Source organism: Marmota marmota, unplaced genomic scaffold, assembly GCF_001458135.2.
Source record: "Marmota marmota marmota unplaced genomic scaffold, marMar, whole genome shotgun sequence".
Taxonomy (NCBI): domain Eukaryota; kingdom Metazoa; phylum Chordata; class Mammalia; order Rodentia; family Sciuridae; genus Marmota; species Marmota marmota.
Window position 1 is genome coordinate 8141467 of NW_026000019.1, and position 7572 is coordinate 8149038.

Below are 7572 nucleotides of genomic sequence, written 5' to 3' on the forward strand. Positions count from 1 at the left end.
ATAGTGAATAATCCAGGAACAAATATGCATTGCCTTCGGCAAAACAGGCTTGTGCCTCCTACAAAGGAGATTGTTTCCTGACATCCCTAAAAGATGAAGTGTAACATCTGTAAGAGGTAGAGTAGATAAAAGAGAGCAGCTAAAATCAAAAGCCCTTATTTATGGACCAGGGTCATTCTTCTTAATTAATAAAGATTATTTTTCAGAGCTGAAAGTACAAAGAGTCCCTATGACACCCCCTGTACTTAGGCACCCACCACCTCCTGTCCACCAACATCCTTCACAGAATGTGTACCAGTTGTTGTGATCAGTGACCCTACATAGACTCATTATCATTAGCCCAAGTTCACAGTTGACATTAGGGTTTACTTTTTTTTCTCCTGATGATTCTATGGGTTTTGACCAATGTAAAATGACCCATGTCCACCACCACGGTATGGTATCAAATAGTATCAGTGACCTAAGGATCCTTTGTGCTGTGTGTGTTCATGCTCAGACCCAACCACCCCTCTTTTTTAACTGTCTCTCAAGTTTTTGACTCTTCTGGAATGTCATATTGTTGAAATATCATAACATACAGCCTTTTCAATTTGGCTTCTTTCACTTTCCATGTTTTTGACTTGCCAAGTCATCAACAATGTCTCATTTCCTTTTATCTCTGAATAATACTGAATATATCATAGTTTATCTGCTCATCTTCTGAAGAACATTTTGGTTGCTTCCCAGTTTGGGAAATTAAAAGTAAGTTAGTGTCCACCGAAAACTGAAAAATAAATATTAAAAAATTCTCTCTCTCAAAAAAAAAGTAAGTTATGGTAAACATCTGTGTGTAATTTTGTGTGGACATAAGTGTTTGACTCATTTTGATAAATATGAAGGTATATGACTTCTGGGTCACATAGTAAGGGTATGTTTCCTTTCAAAAGAAACTGCCCAACTATCCTCTCCTCAAAGTGACTGCACCATTTTGCATTCCCACCAGCAATGAAGGAGAGTTCCTGATGCTTTACATCCTCACCAGCATTTGGTGCCATTGGTGTTCTAGATTTTGGCCATTCTAATGGCATGAAATAGTATCTTGCTGGGTGTGGTGGCACATACCTGTAATTGCTGCGGCTTGGGAGGCAGAGGCAGGAGAATCACGAGTTCAGCTCCAGCCTCAGCAAAAGTAAGGCCTAGGTAACTCAGTGAGACCCTGTTTCTAAAAAAAAATACAAAATAGAGCTGGGGATGTGGTTCAGTGTTCCAGTGCCCCTGAGTTGTTTTTTTTTTTAATACACGACAACAGTGGAATGCATTATAATTCTTAATACACATATATACCACAATTTTTCATATCTCTGTTTGTATATAAGGTATGATGACACCCAATACAAGTCTTCATACATGTACTTTGTATAATGATGACCATCACATTCCACCATCCTTGCTAACCCCCTTCCCCCTCCCTTTCCTTCCCACCCCTTTTCCCTATCTATAATTAATCTAATCTTCCCATGCTCTCCCTCCCTACTATGAGTCACCTCCCTTATATCAGAGAAAACATTCAGCATTTGTATTTTTGGGGGATTGGCTGACTTAGCGTTATCTTCTCCATCGCCATCCATTTACCTGCAAATGCCATGGTTTTGTTCTCTTTTAGTGCTGAGTAATATTTCATTGTGTATAAATGCCACTTTTTTAATCCATTCATCCACTGAAGGGCATCTATGTTGGCTCCACAGCTATTGTGAATTGTGCTGCTATGAACATTGATATGGCTGTGTCCCTGTAGTACGCTGTTTTTAAGTCCTTTGGGTATAGTCCACGAAGAGGAATAGCTGGGTCAAATGGTGGTTCCATTCTCAGATTTCCAAGGAATCTCCATACTGCTTTCCAAAATCCCTGGCACCCCCTCCAAAAAATAGTATCTAATTTTTACTTAAATTTTTGTTTCCCTGATGAAATATCTTGTGGAAAATGTTTCCATACACTTATTTGACATCTGTGTAACTTCTTTTGTGAAGTGCCTGTTCGGTCTTTGACCCATTTGTTAATTTGTTAACTGGATTGTTTGTTTTCTTACTACTAAATTTATTTATTTGTTTATTTACTTATTTTTGATACCAGGGATTGAACCCAGGGCCACTTAACCACTGAGACACATCCCCACCCCTTTTTATATTTTACTTTGAGAGAGGCCTTGCTAAATTGCTTAGGGCTTTGCTAAATTGCTGAGGCTGACCTTGAACTTGAAATCCTGCCTCAGCCTCCCAAATTGCTGGAATTACAGGTGTATGTGCCACCACACCCAGCTTATTGTTGAATTTTTAGATTTCTTTGTGTATTTTGTATACAAGATCATCTAGATTTTCTGCTCTATTATTATATAGGACTTTTTACATTTAGGTCTATAATCTATTTTGAAGCTTTTGGTGGGGGGAGCGCTGTGCACATGCATGTTTTTAGAAATATGGTCTTTGAGAAGTGTCTGTTCATGTCCTTGGCCCATTTATTGATTGGGTTATTTGGGTTTTTGGTGTTTAGCTTTTTGAGTTCTTTATATACCCTAGAGATTAGTGCTCTATCTGGTGTGTGAGGGGTAAAGATTTGCTCCCAAGATGTAGGCTCTCTGTTCACCTCCCAGATTGTTTCTTTTGCTGAGAAGAATCTTTTTAGTTTGAGTCCCTCCCGTTTATTGATTCTTGATTTTAATTCTTGCACCAAAGGAGTCTCATTAAGGTAGTTGAGGCCTAATCCCACATGATGGAGAATAGGGCCTACTTTTTCTTCTATTAGATGCAGGGTCTCCGGTTTTATTCCTAGGTCCTTGATCCATTTTGAGTTTTGTGCACGGTGAGAGATAAGGGTTATACAATCAATCAACAAATATATGAAAAAAATGTTCATCATCACTAGCAATTAGAGAAATGCCAATCAAAACTACTCTAAGATTTCATCTCACTCCAGTCAGAATGGCAGCTATTATGAAGACAAACAACAATAAATGTTAGCGAGGATGTGGGGAAAAAGGACACACTCATACATTGCTGGTGGAACTGCAAATTGGTGCAGTCAATATGCAAAGCAATATGGAGATTTCTTGGAAATTTGGGAATGGAACCACCATTTGACCCAGCTTTCCCTCTCCTGGGTCTATACCCAAAGGACTTAAAAACATCATAGTACAGGGACACAGTCACATCAATGTTTATAGCAGCACAATTCACAATAGCTAAACTGTGGAACCAACCTAGATGCCCTTCAATAGGCGGCAATAGATGAATGGATTTAAAAAAATGTGGCATATATACACAATGGAATATTACTCAGCAATAAAAGAAAATAAAATCATAGCATTTGCAGGTAAATGGATGGAGTTAGAGAAGATAATGCTAACTGAAGTTAGCCAATCCCAAAAAATCAAATGCAGAAAGTTTTCTTTGATATAAGGAGGCTGATTCATGGTGGGGTAGGGAGGGGGAGCTTGGGAGGAATAGACTCTAGATAAGGAGGGGGGGAGGGGGGATGGGATTAGATATGATGGTGGAATGTGATGGACATTATTATCCAAAGTACATGTATAAAGACATGAATTGGTGTGAATATACTTTGTATACAGAGATATGAAAAATTTTGCTGTATATGTGTAATAAGAATTGAAATGCATTCCATTGTCATATTTAAATAAAAATATTAAAAGAAAAAGAAAATATGGTCTTTGAATTTCTATTGCTCCTTCATCAAAAATCAGTTTATTATATTTATATATTTACATGGTTTTCATGTGGCTCAGTGGTTGAGCACTTGCCTCGCATGCATGAGGCACTGGGATCGATCCTCAGCACCACATAAAAATAAATAAATAAAATAAAGATCTTTTGTCCATGTAAAACTAAAAAAAATTTTAAAAAGAAATTTATACATTCAAGTTTATCAGATCTATGGTGAAGACTTGTTTATGGTATTCTTTTATCTTTTTAAAGTCATGGGATCTGTACTGATATTTTCTTTCACTTCTGATAAGGTAAAATTCTGTCTTTTTTTTTCTTAGTTACCCTGGTTATTGAAATCAATTGTCTTAGTCTTTCTGAACTAGGTTTTGGTTTTGTCAACTATATTAATTCCTTGCTTTCAATTTCATTAATATCTACTCTAATTTTTATTATTTCTTTTCTTCTATTTACTTGGGCTTTAATTACTCCTTCTTTGGACTCTCCTAAAATGGAAGCCTAGACTATTGATTTTATCTTTCTTCTTTTATAATATATGCATTTAATGCTATAAATTTCTCTCTGAGGATTGTATTCACTACAATCTACATATCTTAAATTGTAGTTTAATTTAGCTCAAGATATTTTAAAATTTTCTTTTAGATTCTCTGTGATCCTTGAGTTATTTTAAAGTGTACTATGTGATCTCCAAATCTTTGAGGGATTTTCTAACCATTTGTTATTTATTTGTAGCTTAATACTGTGGCCAGAGAGTATAGATTGTATGATTTCTATTTTTTAATGTATTAAGGTGTAGTTCACAGACCAGAATTTGTTTTATATTTTTGTGTACTCCATTTAAACTAGAGAAGAATGTGTATTCTGTCGTTCATTGCATTAAAGAGTGTATAGAGAGCAATTATTTCCAGTTGAGTCACAGTTTTTCTGAGTTCAGTTATGCTCTTACTGTATGATAGATCTGTCATTTTTTAAAGAGGGATATTGGAATATCCATAATCTATTTCCTCTTGCTGCTTTATCAGTTTTGCCTCGTGTACATTAATACTATCTCATTTGGCAATATACCCGAGGACTGCCATATCGCTGGAGAATTTATCTTGCCATCATACATGAAGTTCCCCTTATTCCTCATAATTTTCCTTGCTCTATAGTCTGCCCTGTCCAAAATGAATAGAGCTATTCTAGTTTTCTTGGATTTGTATTAGTGTGGCATATCTTTCTCTTTTTATCTGTATTTTCTTTGTTTACTTATTATGAATGACATTACTTCAATTGATACATATTTCCTTCCTTTTCAGTATACACAAAACTTAAATCTAAAATGAATGCTGCAAATGTCAATGTTTAGGAACATTAGGAAATTACAGACAAAATGTGTCTAGCAATCTTCCCAGCATTTTAGGAAAAAAAAAAAAGTTGGTTAAAAACTCAAGGAGCAGAAGGGGGCAGTAAAACTCAACAGAATGTTCTGAAGATTTTTAAATATTCTTTATTTTCCCTTCATACTGAAAGTTTCCCAACAAATTTGAGATCAATAAAAGAAGTCTTATACAACAGATACATACATGTGCCTAAAATATACACAGAAACACCATATATATACAAAATTGAGAGCTATATTTTTTATATAACAAAACCTTACCCTGTGTGGTACAAAATAATCATTGTGCTTTTCCATATAAAATATGTTTAGCCGTCTTGAATTGATTTGGGATATTCAATATGCCTTTTGTGACCAGCATCTCAAAATGTACCTATTCATTTCATTTTATCTGTGTCACACTTGTTAAATTACATAATGACCTTTCCCTTTTTTTCCCCAAGCCCATATTTGGACTTCCTTTCAAAACTGAGTCTTGGTTTCTTCTAGAGCTTTTTTCTTTTCTTTTTTTTTTTTTGTAGAGTGGGGGTGGGATTGAACCCAGGGGCGATTTACCACTGAGCTATCTGCCCAGCATTTTATTTTTCATTTTGAGACAGGGTCTGGCTAAGTTGTTTAGGAAAACTCACTAAAGGGTTTTAGTTAAACCCTTTTGCTTGGGGTTTAACTAAATTGCTGAGGCTGACCTTGAACTTGTGATCCTCCTGCCTCAGGCTCCGCAGCTTCTGGGTTTACAAGAGTGCCCCACCCTAACAGGCAGGGTACGGCTTCTTACAGGCATCTAATCAAGATAAGATTAGTAGCTTTAAAACTGAAAATTTAATTTAAAAAAATAAATTTTTAGTAGCTGCAACCTTATTCATTTAAAATTAGGATGAAAAATAGGAATTTTTTAAAGGAATTATTAAAATAAATGTTCTGTGCACTGGTTGAAATTTTATATAGGAATCAGTGCAACAAATAAATGGGGTGCCACAATGGGGAGCTCCAATATGACTGGAAGAGTACACAGGTTTTCTGGATGGGATAGGATTTTAGTCGTTTGTGTCTCATTGTAGCATCAGATAATGTGTTCATTAAGCAAAATGGTAAAACAAACAAAAACATTTTCCTCTCTTAAGACTTCTACAAATCGATGAATCTGGTGTAATTTGGATTTCGGGTTTTTTTGGTTTTTTTTCAATCTTTTTCTATTCATCCTAAGAAAGTAGGGCTTAACTGAATTTGTTGTTTTCTACCTATTTTGGTTTAATACTTCAAACTCACATACCTCTCTTTGACCACCAAAGATAAATAGTAAGGAAAAACAAGGGAAAATGAAATTCAAAACTGTCAAAATCACCTTTTTTTTTCATCTAATACATTTCTCATCCAACTATGTTCCAAAATGAGGTTTTAAAATTAACTCTAATAAGCCCAGACAATTAAAAAGCAAATGAAAGTTATGTTTTCTTTGATCCATGGTCACAACTCATCAACTTTTTATTGGGAATTGCTATGAAAAGCTGGTGACAGAAATGGTGAAAAAACATCAGTAAAAGGAGAAAAAAAATACCTTCAAGCAAATGCTTCCTGCACTTAGCATTCCTGCAGATTTGGGGTATAACTGTTTCCATTATCCATTAGAAGGCAGGAAATGTTATGCTGGGAAACCCTGGAGTTCATGTTGACTATTATTTACCCGGTAATTGATTAGGAGTAGTGAAATTTTTTTCCTTTCTCCCCTCTTTTCAAGAAGCAAGGGAAGAAGCCTTATTTTAAAAAGAAATTTAGGTAGAAATTGGATCTTCGGACACTTAGCCTAGCTATTACATTCTGTTCAACATAACAAAAATAAAAGGTACTTATGAATGTGCTCCACATACAATGGTTAAGCTTGGTCAATAAACAGCATGAGTCGTGTCATCCTTTCTTAGGTTCCCCCAAAGACTAGAGACCTGGGCAAGGGAGAGGTGATCCCCTGCGCTCTTGGGCTTCGGGCGCTCCGGTTCCCCAGGGGAAGCCGCGTCCTCCTCTGGCTCCGGCATCCCGTCCAAGGCGAACGGTCACAAGCGCTCGGTCCAAAACCGGAAAAAAGGAAAGGAACGTGGCCAAGCCCCCGGGGGGCGGGGGGCCGAGGACACCCCGGAGGTGGAAAGAATAGGAGACGAGGGGGGACAGTTCGCTTCGCACCCACCTTGGGGCGGTGGAGGGCAGCTTCGCGGGTTTCCGATTTTTTTTTTTTTTTTTTGCGTGAGTAAAACTCCTGACCCACCCGGGTTTACGCAACTTTTTTAAGTGCAGAGGGGGAAACGGCGGTGGAGAGTAAGACCAGGCGATGGAAAAAGTCCGTATGACGTCACGTGGGCTTGGTTTGCAGGCATAAAAGGGAGGGTCTCTCCGCCAGCGTCCAGTTGTCAAACGACTTGAGCGGTGAGCGTCAGCACTCCCGGGAACTCCGCAGAGGCGCCTCCCGCAGGGCCACCTCCCGACGACAGC

The 7572-nt window shown here is 37.3% G+C and overlaps 1 protein-coding gene across 1 annotated transcript in view; it reads left to right on the forward strand.

The window, feature by feature from the left end:
• The first annotated feature begins 7445 nt into the window (after positions 1-7445).
• The window catches only part of Ptgs2 (prostaglandin-endoperoxide synthase 2), a 7244-nt gene continuing 7117 nt past the window's right edge, over positions 7446-7572 (forward strand). The window contains exon 1 of the mRNA XM_015492043.2: positions 7446-7572. The gene's annotated coding sequence lies outside the window, so the exon portion shown is untranslated.